This window comes from Choloepus didactylus, chromosome 6 (assembly GCF_015220235.1).
Source record: "Choloepus didactylus isolate mChoDid1 chromosome 6, mChoDid1.pri, whole genome shotgun sequence".
Taxonomy (NCBI): Eukaryota; Metazoa; Chordata; class Mammalia; order Pilosa; family Megalonychidae; genus Choloepus; species Choloepus didactylus.
The window spans coordinates 83,908,433-83,923,074 of NC_051312.1; the positions used below are offsets into that span (position 1 = coordinate 83,908,433).

The 14,642-nt window shown below is 38.2% G+C and overlaps 1 pseudogene; it reads left to right on the plus strand.

Annotated features, from left to right (window-relative positions):
- Window positions 1-520: 520 nt before the first annotated feature.
- On the plus strand, window positions 521-1,463 carry LOC119537181 (annotated as a pseudogene).
- The last annotated feature ends 13,179 nt before the right edge of the window (window positions 1,464-14,642 follow it).

The window sequence follows — 14,642 nt, forward strand, 5'->3', positions numbered from 1 at the left end:
CCTTAAACATAAGGTTTGCACACTACCTGTGCAAACCAATTCTTTACCTACTCTTACCCTCTGTGGGTCTCTTTGCACAGAATTGTTTCCCATTATTTAGTTTTATCAATGGCACTTGTGCATTTATTTAATAACAAATATTTTACTATTCAAGTAGTTAATATTATCTTTATTTTGCTATTTGCCAATGTTCATAGACCTCATAGAGCTGGAAAACATCTTAAGACTGTCTAAGCTCTCTATATCTGCCCTATGCCCAGATATAATATAGTGAAACTTGTGCTAGAACCCAGATTTCTTCATACAGTTTAGTGCTCTGTCTCTTCCCCTAGTTCACACAAGATCAATTCCAAATCTAAGAAAATAGTAATTTACTATACGCTTCCATTAAAGAATGGAATATGGTTTGCTAGTGATCTAAATTGTGTGATAGAGTGGAGACAGGAAAAACTTTTTTTTTTTCCCTATTGTTATAGGATGTGATCCTTTATCCCAGGGAAATCTGCTTCCTTCACTCATCATGCCATCCTTCAATCAGAGCATTTTCCACCCTGCAGTGTTCTTCCTTACCGGCATCCCTGGTCTTGAACTCCTCATGCCTGGATCACCAACCCATTCTGTTGTCTCTATGCCATCACCCTCTCTGGGAATGGCATGATCCTATTTGTCATCATCACTGAGGGCAGCCTCCATGAACCAATGTACTATTTCCTCTCCATGCTATCCTTCACCGACTGGGGTTTGTATCTGTCCACATTGGTCTCTACACTAAGTATTATCTAGTTCAATGCTCAAGAAATCAGCTTTGATGCCTGCCTCAGACAAATGTTCTTTATCCACAGCTTCATGTTCATGGAGTCCTCAGTGCTCCTGACCATGGACTTTGACTGCTTCATCGCCATCTGTAACCCTCTGAGATATGCCACAATCTTAACCAGTTCACAGATTATCAAAGTGGGATTAGCAATTGTTATTAGGGGGACTGTGGCTCTGGTATCTTTACTCCTGCTCCTTAAATGTCTGTCTTTCTGTCACACTCATGTTCTCCACCATTCCTATTGCTTCCACCCCAACACGATGAAGTTTTCATGCACAGATATGAGGATCAACAGTGGCTTTGGGTTTGTCATCTTCATCTCCACAGCTGGCATGGACTCTATCTTGATCCTGCTCTCTGACTTTCTGATTATCTGCTCCATGCTCAGCATTGCCTCCTGGAGGAGCAGAGAAAGGCCTTCAGTACCTGCATCTCACACATAAGTGCTGTGGCCATCTTCTACTTCCCCATGATCAGCTTGTTTCTGGTGCATAGATTTGGGAAGCATGCCCCTCCCTATATGCACACTCTCATTGCCAATGTTTATCTGCTCATCCCTCCTGTAATGAATTCCATAATCTACAGTGTGAAGACCAAGCAAATTTGCAAGGCTGTGCTGAAAGTATTCCTTCTGAAGCTACTTTAGGAAAGTTTCAGAGCACCTTTCTTTACAAAGTGAAAAGAAAGCTTGACCCAAGCTTTATCATTCACTTGTGTTAGTTATCCCCATACCTTTAAAAAACCTGGTTAAATGCTTTCACTCTATTCTAGTGATCCTTTTACCAACTACACAATTCTACACTGTGGACTCTGTGAGGACAGGCACACTGTTATGTGTACCTCTGAGTCTCCACTTTCTGTAGCTGGCACATAGTAGGACCACAGTGAATACATGAATACATGTCCACAGACAGGTACAGGTGACGCCATCCAGACAGTCCCACCTCTAGGGTATGTTGCCATGTGAGGTATTTCTGATATAATATCCATCAGTTGGAACAGTTTAGATCACAGTAATTTTTAGTTTATTGATAATGATTATTTGTTATTCCACAAAATGGATGATACATGGGTGAATAACACAAGCAAGCATGGGAAATAGGAAGAAATGTGAAGGAAAATCGTACTCTCTTAATGTTAAAAGAGTTCTTCAGGCCACTTTTGTAAATATGTTAATATTTTAATTATATACAACCTCTAACCTATTGATTCACCTTTTACGTGTGTGTCCCAAGGGGGAAAAATGAGTAAGAATGCAAAGATGTATATTGATTTTCAACACAACACTACAGTGGAAATTTGGAAAAAGCATAAGAGATTATTCTAGATTGTTGGTTAAATAAAATATGAAATGTCATGCAACAATTTGAATACCAATATAGAGCTATAGATCAAAATGATATATTCAGTGAAAATATAGATTGGTAAACAGGGTACTTATCACAGAATTGGTGTGTGTAAAAAGATAAACATAGACATTTCAAAATGTTAAAAGTAACTGTTACAACAGTAACATTGTAATATGTTTCCATTAAATGTAACAAAGGCAATATGCCAAAGCTAAATGTATATGAGAGGGGGATACAATGGAGGGATATAGGATTCTTGGTTATGGTGGTATTGTCTGACCCTACTATTATATTGTATTGTATGCTATTTTATTTTTCTTTTTATTACCTTTTTTATTATTCATTAAAAAAACAAAACTTTTTTTTCATAGTAATCAATACGTTCAAGTGCTGACTGTGGTGATAAATGAACAACTGTATGATGATACCATGAACAACTGATTGTACACTGTGGATAATTATATGGTATGTGAATATAGCTCTATACAATTGTAAAAAAAAATATAAACAGGGATAAAACTGCTGGAGAAAACATGGAGAGAAGGAAGTATGTAGTTACTGTTGGTTAGGAGGTAGAATGGAAGGCCTTTCTGCAGGACAGTGGGGCAGTTCCACACGAAGCTAAGTATGTGGGTGCCATAATGTCCTGCAACCTCATTGGTGGGCATTTACTTGGAGGATCTGAGAGCAGGGACATCAATGGACATTTGCACACTGGTGTTTATGGAGACAATATGCCTGATTTGCAATGAGTAGAGGTGGCCTAAGGGTACCTTGACTGAAGAACAGAATGGTGAACTGTTGTGTGTGCACACAATGGAATATTGAGCAACTGTGAGAAGGAGTGAAGCTGTGAGACACTCAACGAGGTGAATGGATCCTGTAGACAGCATTTGGCGTGAACTATGCCAGAAACAAAGGCAAACACTATAATGCCTCACAAATATGGACTAACTATAATGTGTAAACTCAGAATTGAACCTTAGAACACTTATTGTAACAGTCCCTAGATTGTAAGATCTTACAGCAGTCGCATCTATTCCTGAATTGTAATGGCTGTCTCCAAACTCAGAAATGCTGATCCCTTTGTGTATAACCTGATGATCCCTGGAACTTTGGGTATCTGTGTGACAGCTGAAACTCAGAGCTAGAACTCAGCAGATATGAATGTCAGTATTAGCATATATAGCAATGGTTTAAAAAGCTGAAAAAGAGTCCAGACTTCAACTGGAGATATGAAGGAAGCAGATGTGGTCAGGACTTGGACAAATCAGGCCAAAGGGTAAAGGACAATACTGACTGTGTTTTAAAACTTCAAATTCCATGTAAGACCAAGGGAAGGGATGTTTAGTTGGTGCAAAATCGGTATTTCCTAAACAATTTAACTCGTACAGTTTGTTCAAATACCATAATTACATGGAACTTTTTATAGGAAGTGAGACCTGGTAGGTTCGCATAGTTTAGTGTGAAAGAGCAACACATCCCAAAGTAATTTGGACAGAGAATAAAAATATATGTGCAGGGCCCCCCTGAGGAGCTGGGTGAAAATGAAGAGGTGTTGGGCTTCCTCACCTGGATTGTTACCGATGTTCTCACAAATATTGAGGACTGGCAGTTTCATGTGCTGAGCCCCCTATCATGGGACTTGTCCTTATGAAGCTCATCACTGCAAAGGAGAGGCTAAACCTGCTTATAATTGTGTCTGAGTCTCCCCCTGATTACCTCTTTGTTGCTCAGATGTGGCCCTCTCTCTAACTGAGCCACCTCAGCAGGTGAACTCACTGCCCTCCATGCTACGTGGACCTGACTCCCAGGGGATGTAAATCTCCCTGGCAATGCTGTGTATGACTCCCAGGGATGAATCTGGACCCGACATCATGGGATTGAGAACATCTTCTTCACCAAAAGGGTGATGCAAAATGAAACGAAATAAAGTTTCAGTAGCTGAGAGATTCCAAATGGAGTTGAGAGTTCACTCTGGAGGGCATTCTTATGCAATATATAGATAACCCTTTTTAGGTTTTAATGCATTGGAATAGCTAGAATATATACCTGAAACTATCAAACTGCAACTCAGTAACCTTGACTCTTGAAGACAATTGTATACAATGTAGCTTACGAGGGGCGACAGTGTGATTGTGAAAGCCTTGTGGATCATACTCCCTTTATCAATGGTATAGATGGATGTGTAGAAAAATGGGGACAAAAAACTAAGTGAAAAATAGGGTAGGTGGGGGGGGGATGGTTTGGGTGTTCTGTTTACTTTTATTTCTTATTCTTATTTTTACTTTTTCTGGTACAAGGAAAATGTTCAAAAAATAGATTGGGGTGATGAATGCACAACAATATGATGGTACAGTGAACAATTGATTGTACACTTTGGATGATTGTATGATATGTGAATATATCTCAATAAAATTGAATTTTAAAAAAGTGATTATCTTTGACAGTGTATATTGGTTTATTTGTATTTTATTTATACTTTCTTGCATTTATTAATGTTGAATAATGAGATTTTTTTGCTTTTACAATTATGAAATAATTTCCTTTTAACATCCTCCTCCCCCCAAAAAAACCCATAACTTTTTCTTCATCTTCCATAGGCTCTTAATTCCCAGGAGTCCTCACAGTGTGGCCTCACCCTACCCACTCTGCCCCCTGGCTGCCTTTCCATTATGGCATCCAGGCTCATCCAGACCCATCAGAGTTCTCAGCATGGTCGTAACTACCCATGTATCAGAAGCACTTGAGGTTCTTGTTTAAACTGCAGATTCCTCAACTCCAATCAAGAGCTACTTATTCAGAAACTCTAGAGATGGAGCCCAAGAATTTGCTTTTTAACAAACTACCTACAGGTTATCAGGAATGCTAGAGTAACACTTTTCCCAGATCAAGGCTAATATCCACTTCTGAAAGTGCCTTGAGTACACTGCTCTTGGGTCTTTGATCATTTGGTTCTTTTACTGAAATATCCTTGCCTCTTTTTTTCTTTCCAGCCTATTTCATTTTTCAACTTTCCAGTTGTCATAATAAATCTACTCTATGAAAACTTCCCTGGTCTCCCCCATCAATTTCCCACTTATTTTTCCATCTCAGAGAGATTTCCTAGAATTGTATAGCCTTTGATACAAGTAACCAAGTCTCTTCCTCTACTGACTTGAAGCTTTTTGAAATCAGTCATTGTGCTTTGAGGATCAATTTATCTTGACCCAAGCACTATGTCTTATTGATAATAGATACTTAATAGGTGCCTAATAGATTAAATTTATTTGAACATAACACTGCATATGTCTTCCCCTTACATAGTTTGAGTGTCTTTGGTTTGCCAAATACTGTGCTAGCAGTGGGGTTAAAACCATGAACAATGAACAGTGTCCATTTTAAGGCATTTACAACCTGATTAATCATATCTAAGTTGAAACTGTATTTTAATCATTTCTTTCTTATTGAAACTATATTTTAATCACTTCTTTCTTATTAAAGAATCTACTCTGTATAAAGCATTGCACCAGATGCTAAGAGGAATCATAGACGATGTTTTGTCTCTTTCCCAGGAAGGGAAAGCACTTAGCTTGATGAGAAAAATCTTTTCATATCTCCAGAAGTTTACTCTTCAACAAAGGAGATACAATATACTGTCAAATCTGAGCAGTAAAAGAGAAAAATACTGTGGCTTTAAGGGAAATTAGATACTCTTGGAATCTGGGTTTATATTGACATCCAAGCAGGGATCCCCATTAAACTATGGAGCTTCAAATAAGGTGTCTGATTTCCTCAGTTGCTCTGGAGGAACTCTAGAATGAAGGATGTGTTTTTCATGGAGAGGAGAAAGATGAAATTCTATGTTGAGCAATTTCAATTTATTATTTGCATTTAAATGACTTAGTGTGGCCTAAAATATCTTCCATGACCTGCATCCTGCCTCCTTTTCAGCTTCGTCTCTTGCCACTCACTCCCCCACTAGCAAGCAGTATTCCGGATGTGCTGAACACATTATTAGTGGACCCTATTCTTTCTCTGCTCTGCACTCCCATATCTGCCTGACAGACCTGGTACTGGCCTTCCTGCAGGTTATATGCTCTTCTACACTCTCAGCCCTGTTGTAATCACAGAGTTTTATGTCTGTTTCCTCACTAGATTAAGAGCCCTGGAGGGAAGGACACTCTGTTTAATTATCTGTATTACTTTTATAAAACTTGGACTATGATAGGCATTTAAAGTGTTTGATGAAAGAATAAATGAAGTGATTTTTTTTTCAACAGAATTAAAGTGGTTCCTAAATAATTGATAAAAGCCACCCAAGTGAGTTGAGTTGAGAGAGGGGCAAGATGGTGGCATAGAGAGGAGTGGAATTTAGTCAGTCCCCTGGAACAACTAATAAACAACCAGGAACAACTGGGAAATAATCTGGAATAACTGCTGGGGGATAGCCGTGACTGTCCACACTTCATACACCAACATGGATTTGGAGGAATGCCTCAGATTGCAGCACAGAATCTGTAAGTAGAAGCTGTGGAACTATGCTGGGAACCCCCTCCCCCATGGCAGGCTTTACTGAAAAAACCTTGCTGTGGTAGAAACTAGTAGCACTCCCTGAGTGAGCGAATATAGCTCAGCTGAGCTCTAACTGGGGTTTTATATAGCAAATGTAGACTGCTGAATACAAGCTACAAACCCCCAACAAGCAGACGGAGGCTTTTAGTGGCAACTGACCTTAAAGAACCCAGAAGACTCATCTGTACTGGGAGGGGGAGCTCCAAAGACTGGGCGTTACCTCTGGCCAACAAGCAAAACTAGGGAGCCATGTACTGGCTCCAAAAGGGAGCTTTCTGTCCCTTTTTCTCTCTCTCTCAACCTCAGGGGCTCAGAAGAGAGAGCCACAGCCATTTTCAATTCATAGCACTCTGACTCAGATGCGGTGGAGATAACAGAGACAGACAATTCAAATGCAGATGATAAATCCCTATGAGGTATATTTTCCCTAGGAGTAAGGAGGTGGGGCCCAGCTTTCCCTTCAGAACCAGACTCCAGAGCCTGGGGGAAAACAGCCAAAACAGAAGCTGAAGCCAAAACACATCTCCTTACATCAGTGAGGAGTGACAGGCTGACAGGTGCCACCTGCTGGGCAGGTTAGGAAAAGCACAGTGACTGGAGACCTCACAGGAAAGTCTGTCATTCCTCTAAGATACACCCTGAATATAGTCCCATTCCGAGACCTGAACCCATTCTGGTCTTGGAAAATCTAACTGGGGTAACCAAGGAAACCAGATGCCTAGAAAACAGAAAACTACAATCTATACTAGGAAAAATGAAGATATGGCCCAGTCAAAGGAACAAACTTACACCTCAATCAAGATACAGTTGAGATATTGTTTCACTTTAATGAAACAAGCTATTAAAGATTTTCAGAGATATGCTGAATCAAATCAAAAACCAATCAATGAATTCAGGGAAGGTATAACAAAAGAGACAAAGGCTATAAAGAAAACACTAAGCAAGCGCAAGGTAGAAATTGAAAGTTTAAAAAACAACTGGCAGAAGCTATGGAAATGAAAGGCACAACACAAGAGATGAAAAACACAATGGAGACATACAACAGCAGATCTCAAGAGGCAGAAAAAAACACTCAGGAACTGGAGAACAAGACACCTGAAATCCTACGCACAAAAGAACAGATAGGGAAAAGAATGGAAAAATATGAGCACCTTCTCAGGGAATTGAATGACAACATGAAACACACCAATATATGTGTCATGGGTGTCCCAGAAGGAGAAAAGAAGGGAAAAGGGGCAGAAGCAATGATAGATGAAATAATCAACAAAAATTTCCCATCTCTTATGAAAGACATAAAATTACAGATCCAAGAAGTGCAGCATACCCCAAACAGAATAGATCTGAATAGGCCTACACCAAGACACTTAATAATCAGATTATCAAACATCAAAGATAAAGAGAATCCTGAAAGCAGCAAGAAAAAGTGACCCATCACATAAAAAGGAAGCTTGATAAGATTATGTGCAGATTTCTCAACAGAAACCATGGAGGCAAGAAGGAAGTGGGGTGATACATTTAAGATACTGAAAGAGAAAAATCACCAACCAAGAATCCTATATCTGGCAAAACTATCCTTCAAATATGAGGGAGTTTAAATTTTATCTGACAAACAGTCAATGACAGTTTGTGAACAAGATACCTGCTCTAACAGGAAACACTAAAGGGAGCACTGCAGACAGAAAGGAAAAGACAGGAGTGAGAGGTCTGGAAAACAATTTTGGGAGATAGTAGCACAGCAATGTAAGTACACTGAACAAAGATGACTGTGAGTGTGTTTGAAAGAAGAAGGTTAGGAGCATGTGGGACATCAGAAGGAAAGAGGAAAGATAAAGAGTGGAACTGTACAACTCAGTGAAGCCTAGAGTGCTCAACAATTGTGATAAAATGTACAAATATGCTTTTACATGAGAGAGAACAAATGACTGTCAACATTGCAAGGTTTTATAAATAGAGTGGTATTCTGTTTATTAACAGAAACCTCATATTGTGCTTCCTTTAATGTAACAAAGGCAATATACCAAAGCTAAATGCCTATATGAGGGGGTCATAAGGGAGGAGTGTGGGACTTTTGGCATTGGTGATGTTGTCTGACTCTTTCATTCTACTTTAGTTTATCTTTCCTTTCATTGCTTTTTAGCTGTCATGTTTTTTCTTTCTTTCTTTCTTTTCCTTTTTCTTTTGTCTCTCTGCCTTCTTTGACTCTTCTTCCTTCTTTGTGGAAGAAATGGAGGTGTCCTTATATAGATAGTGGTGATGGTGGTGAATACATAAATATGTAACTATACAGGAACCATTGATCATTTAATTAGGACAGAAAGTATGGTGGGTGAACAAAAACCATCTTAAAAACCTTGAGGGTAATACACTGAGTGAAATAAGTCAGATACATAGAGATAAATATTGCATGGTCTCACTGATATGAACTGATTATAATATGTAAACATATAGACATGAAATATAAGTTAACAGGATATAGAACAAGGCTAAAGAATGGGGAGCAGTTGCTTATTATGAGCAGAATGTTCAACTAGGTTGAACGTAAGTGTTTGGAAGTGGACAGAGGTGATGGTAGCATGTTATTGTGAGAATAACTAACAGTGCTGAATGGTGTGTAAATGTAGTGGAAAGGGGAAGCTTAGAGTCATGTATGTCACCAGAAGGAAAGTTTGAGGTTAAAAGATGGGAATGTATAAAACAGTGACACTTGGGGTGGACAATGTCCATGATTAACTGAACAAATATTAGAAATCTCTTTCATGAACTAGAACAAATGTATGACACTATAACTAGAAGCTAATAATAGAGGGGTTTATAAGGAAAAAACCATACCTATTGCAAACTATGTACTACAGTTAACGGTATCTTAACATTCTTTCAACAACAGTAACAAATGTACTATACCAATCCTATGAGTCAATAATGGAGAGGGGTGGTTAGGGATAGGAGAGGAAATGAATTTTCTTTTTTGTCTTTATTTCTTTTCTGGAGTAATGAAAATGCTCTAAAAATTGGAAAAAAATTTAACTGTGATGATGGATGCACAGCTGTATGATGGTACTGTGGGCAACTGATCATGCACTTTGGATCTTTGGATAATGGTATGGTATGTGAACAATCCCCCCAAAAAAAATTTTTTTAAAGTCACTTAAGTGACAGAGAAGACAACTTTTTCAGCTGGGCATGGCAGCAATATGGGGGTGAGGAGTCAGCTCAAGAATACAGAAGTTGTTTTAGTTTGGGAATTTGCACTCAAAATTTTACTTTTAATAAAATTTATCAGATTATAATATCAAACAAATATAACACCAGTCACTGCATGAGAACTACAATGGTAAGTGCCATGAAAAATGAGGAGAAGGAAACCATGGGGTAGAATGAGCCCCTGGGAGACTTTAGACTCTGGGGCCACCAATGTCTCCATTAGGATTTTTCTCATTGAGAGACTCTGGTGGCCTGTCATGGCTCCTTCTATATAATGTGCTTTCTATCCCTGAGTGTACCACCTCCCCAACTTCTCAAACACACCTCCATACTTTGTAAGTAAAATTACTGCATTCAGCAAACCCATTCTTTACATATACTGGTTTCCTTAAGAATGAACAAGATTTTGTTAGCTGCCAAGAGTTGCCTAAGGGGTCTGAAGGAAATTGTGGAAAGTTCTTTTCCTGAATTCTGTGTTATATGGGATATTCTATTCTAGCTGGTGAATTCAGCTGTTCTATGGGTCATTTGTATTGTTGCCTAGATCATGTTAACATGCCCATGGGAATGGTTTGATGTGAGTTTTCAGGTTAGTTGTGCCACCCTTCAAAACTGTCGCCTCAGGCCAGCTGCCACTATCAGCAGCTCCATCCTCATCCTCATTTACCTTTATGAATGCTTCCATGATTGGCCAACATATTAGATGTTTTACAAATGCTACCTCATTTTACCCTTACAAATTAATGCTATTGGCAAGTTACCAACTCCACAGAAGAGGATTCTGATATAAATTGTTTACTTGCAGCTCTCTAGCTTGTTGAAGGCATAGTCTGCTTAAATCTCGGTCTGTGAGACCCAGTAACAATATTGCTGAATCACTCTAAATCAGAGAAGTGAGATAAATCAGGGTAGTTCAGCAAAGAATCTTCAGCATGCTCTTACAGTGAGACAGAATATTATCTTCAGGTAAGGAGAGACTTGTTATCAACAAATGGGGAGGGCACAGAGAGACAAAATTTATCCTGCAATGCAACAGCAGTTTTCCAACAGAACAAATCAAAAAACAAAATGGATAAACTATATGTACTATGGAAATAAGAAGTTTGTGTGATGAAGGAGAGCGCTCAGTGAGGTTTTTAACAATAATAGTCATATGCTTCCTTTCAGGTAACAAAGGATGATTCAAATAGACAAAAGTAGACTGTGTTGAGGTCTTGCGATATAGCCAGAATCCTTGTTCAGGTTATGGCTCTCAGATTTAATTTATGTCAACAAATACAATTTTCTGCCCATGCTGCTGAATATAATGCAAGGTGTTGGGAATATAATGAATGAGCAATTTTCCAGTTTGTTGATAGTTTAGTTGAAGAGGCATATTTGCATATAACTCTGGGGGACACAATGGAAATACCAATGTTCTACATATATAAATATACAAAAATGTGAATCCCCAGGAAGAAGTAATTTCTTCTGGCTTGATTTGGAGGAAGTGATGCCAGAAAATGCTTCTTAAAATAAAAAAATACACTTTATTTTATTTTAATCATTTTCATGAATGATTCAATGAGCTGTATAGAGTTTAGGCTTATTCAAGAGTGGGAACTACATGAGTTAAGCAGGGCAAAATGGAAGAATATGCCATATTACAACGTTTGATGAATCTAGAAATGCCCACATAGACAATATCCAAAGGTGCCTGGGGGAGGGGAGAGAGTGGGAGGCAGCAAAAATGGCTTTGAGGATGAACTTGCTGCTATAAACAGTTTTTATTTCATGGTGAAGGGAATGCTGAGCACTGTATGAGTGGCATGAAGATGTACTTTAGAAAGATCACACTGGCATTCAATATGGAGAAAGTTTGAAAGAACTTAAAACTCAGAGCTAGGAAATTACTCATGAGAATATTACTATAGTGACTGCAAAAACTGATGAAAGTAGTATGTAAATTAGTGGCAAGGAACAGGAGGGTAAGGATGGTGAATCAAGGGATATTTCAGAAGTGGAACTTGTGAATGTTTGGAGACTAGAGAGCCCTGACCGTTGGGGTAAGCAGAATTCTAAAAGGGTCCTGAAGATTCCTTCCCCCATTCTACATGTCTTATAATATACCCACCACTTGAGTGCCAGGGGGCACCGGAATGTGAATATGATAGGATATTACTCCTGTGATCATATTATGTTACATGACAAAGGGACTCTATGAATGTAATTGAGGTCACTACTCACTTGGCTACAGTTAATCAGAAGGGAGATTATCCTAGGTGGGCCTGACCCATCAGATGATTTTTTAAAGAGACAAAACAAGAGAGATTCTCCTGCTGACTTTGAAGAAGTGAGTTGCTGTGTTGTGAGAGGGTCACATGGTGGGTCTGAAGGAGCATCTGGAAGCCTAGAGAAACCCCCAGCCAATAGTCAGCTGGAATACAGAGATCACAGTCATAAAGTACCAAGATCTGCCAACAATCCAAATGAGGTTGAAGAAGCCCAGAGCTCCAGATGAGAATGTAGCCCTGGTTGGCACCTTGATTTCAGCCTGATAAACCCATGAACAGAGAACCCAGCTATTCTGTGTTCATTGTTTCAAGGCCAATGAATCTGTGGTATTTTTTTTTTATGCAGCAATAGAAAACTAATATAACATTTAAAAAGAAGCCAGATTTCAACCACAGGTGTGAATTACTAGAGGGAGAGGAGAATAGACAACACACTCACTAAGTTTTTGGTGAAGGAGATGAACCTAAGAGGGACACAGGGTTGATATGAAAGTTTTTAAAATGATGCTTAGACTGAAGAAGCAGTGGGAATATTTGCAGACTGTGATAATGGTGCAAATAAAAGAGAATAAAAATTTTCTAAAACATAGGAGAGGAAAAATTGTTAGTGTTACTTCCTAGGGGAGGAAGAGAGCTGTTCATTCATTATTTTCTGAATGATTAGGAAATATCCGAACTCTTTATTCATTTAAAGATGATGAGATGATCTATACTTGATCCCTGTTATCTCTGTTTCAGCAGTTATATCTTATAACTGTACTAAAATATCAGAAACTCCATTTCTTTGATCATGCTTAGACCATCTTCCATGCTGTTTTTCATCTATCCACCTCTAAGTTTTCTTCACTTAGTGAAATCTTTCTTTCCACCCCTCACCAACACCCACAACCCTTACTGATCACTTTCTACTATATGCAGCATCTGTCTTATGAACACAATTCCATTATTTGAATTGTATTTGTGCATTTACACATTTGCTTTCCTGACCATCCTATAAAAATCTTGGGGGTGGTGGTGGTGGTGAGAGCAGTGCCACATCTAACTCATTTCTTAGCCCCATAGTCTAGCCATAGCCTGAATTACATTGTGCACTCAGTACGGCCAATGTTAGACTAAGATAACGTCTAACATTGATTGAAAGGCTAGGTTGTAGGGTTGTCTTTGGAAAGTACAAAGATCACTTCTTTTGAATTAAGAAGGAATAAAGAAAAGATGAGAAAATTAAAGCTTATGGAGGAAGAAGGGACCAAACAAGAGGATACTAACCAGTAGACTTGCCTAAATTTTGACTTAGGTAATATTCCCATGTTTTTCTCTAATCGATCAGATAAAAAGATGAATTGATAAGTGGGAAGGGGGTTAAGAATAGAAGTAAGAAGAGGAAGGAAAATAAATGTTTTGAATATTTTTTAAATTAATGCCTTTTTTAGCATTGATAGCTAATATTTAATGGACATTTACCATAAATCAGCTACTTTGCCAAGCTTTTTACATATATTAACTAATTTAAACCTTATCAGAAACTTCTAGGGCAGGTATTTCATTATTATTTTAGTGACAGGGAAACTGAAGCACAGAAAAGTATGGTAATTTCTCAAGCAGTGACTCAGATGGTAAATGTCAAAGACCATGCTGAACCCAAGATCAGAATATGCGATCATACAAAATTGCCATGGGATACAAAATAAATTTCAGTACAAATTATCCATAACACTCAGATTGGAGATCCTCTACATTCCAATAATTCTGTTTACAATTGTCTTAATTGATCATAATTGTTAAGTGGTATAAGGATACTTATGTACAATTTTGAGATTGCAAATACATACAATTTTGAAACTGCAAATACACTGCTTGCTTATCCAGGACACTGTCACAACTACTAACCGATAGTAGGGGCTCAATAAGTATTAGCTATTTATTAAGAAAGCAGATATTAATCTGATTAAAAGAAGGCAACCAGCTGATGAAATATGAGATTCTCTTTTGGACCTTCAGAAATTAAAGTAATTCACTATTATAATGACTGCAAACACTGATTCCTATTCCACTAAAACTTCATCCAAACCTTTGAACACACTTCAACAAATATCCATTTACAGCTTACCACCAGAAGTCATAAAATAGCACATTCAAATCCAAGCTCTATCAATCATCAGCTTGTGAACTTCAACAAGATTAACACTAGTCCACTCTTTGTGTACAAATTAAATACCTTCATGTAAATATTAATATCCTGTTTTTGCCCTTTTGTTTGATGTGGACCTAGTTTGTATGTGTGTATATGTATTTAAACCAATCTATATGAGCTCTTCATATAGTATGGATATTGTCTTTTATGAATATTTACCTAGGGGAAGAATTAATTTCAGGGTGAATGTATAATAAATAAAAGCAGTTTATAAATTTCAGGATACTCAGCTTCAAATTCTTCAGGTTGAGTTCAAG